This window comes from Camelina sativa, chromosome 4, assembly GCF_000633955.1.
Source record: "Camelina sativa cultivar DH55 chromosome 4, Cs, whole genome shotgun sequence".
Classification (NCBI taxonomy): Eukaryota; Viridiplantae; Streptophyta; class Magnoliopsida; order Brassicales; family Brassicaceae; genus Camelina; species Camelina sativa.
Window position 1 is genome coordinate 12,059,834 of NC_025688.1, and position 1,236 is coordinate 12,061,069.

Genomic DNA, 1,236 nt, shown 5'->3' on the forward strand with positions numbered 1-1,236 from the left:
AAGTAGCTGTTACTGAAACTCACAACTTGGCTCTAGTGGTGTAAGGGCTTTAGAGGATTGTTGTTGAGTCATCATGCATCTGCAGACGATTCGAAAGACTGATACTCATTTTGTATCGATAAGTGAGTATAGTGTCAGTTCCATGATACGAAGGAATGGAGCTACAAGTACCGGAGGCTGATGAGTGCTCCTAGACAGAAGATTGTGCTTGCAAGTGGTTATTTCATGTCTGTACAACAGGTGGTTATTCATTATAGTTCCATCTTTGATCAACATGTTTGATGCAAGGGACTGTTACTAGAAGATGGATTGTGCTACGAAGCAAGTGTCTATGTCCCACCAGCTGTTTGATGTGTGCATTATCGTCTATATCACCGAGGAGACATCTTTTTTAGTTAAGAGAGCATCTGCAGAAGTGTGTTGAAACTTCAGTGTCGTGGAGTCAACAAAAGAGGGACAGGTGATCGTCTCACCGTTAATGATCCACAGGTGCATACGATTGTGATGAGTCATGTTATCTACAATAAAAAAATAGAGGTGTGTGATACTCTGTTTTTAAGACGTTTACATCCATTGAAGAACGAACGCTTGTGTTTGGTTCCAATAATGATGGATGAGGATGTTTGAAGCTGCTGGGCTTCTGGAAACTGTGTCTGAGATTAAGCCTTACATAACCAAAGGTATATGAGTTTTGTAGGCTAATCTGTCAACTGTCAGGGGTTTGATCAAGACAGTGAATGTTCCTTTGAAGTACTATGCATTTGGAGTCTCACATGTACTATCACACTTTGTGTGAGTGTGGTGGAGTAAATGGCTAGGCTGGTATTAGACATGTGAGACTGATGATAGTTGAGTTAACAGATGATCATATGTTTGAGTTCCCTACAGATGACAAATTGGAGAAGTGATATGTGCTTAGCTGATCTGATTAGGTAAGGGCAACAAGACTATGCGTAGAATCGTTCAAAGAAACTGGTCTAGATGCAAGAATGAAGGTTATCTACAGTGAAACTGAGGTTTGAAAGTGTAGAACATGATACACAAGGTGCTGGTTTTTCTTGCAAAGCTTGTGTATGGTCACGGTCACACTGTGGTTCGATCAAAGAGCTACCTGCTGTTCGAATTCTCGACTATCAGCGTCCTATTTCCCAACATCCAGTTGTGATTGCAAGGAGGGTCAAAATGCCTACAAACATGAAGCTGTTTCAATAGGCGACGAGACTGATCATCAAAGTG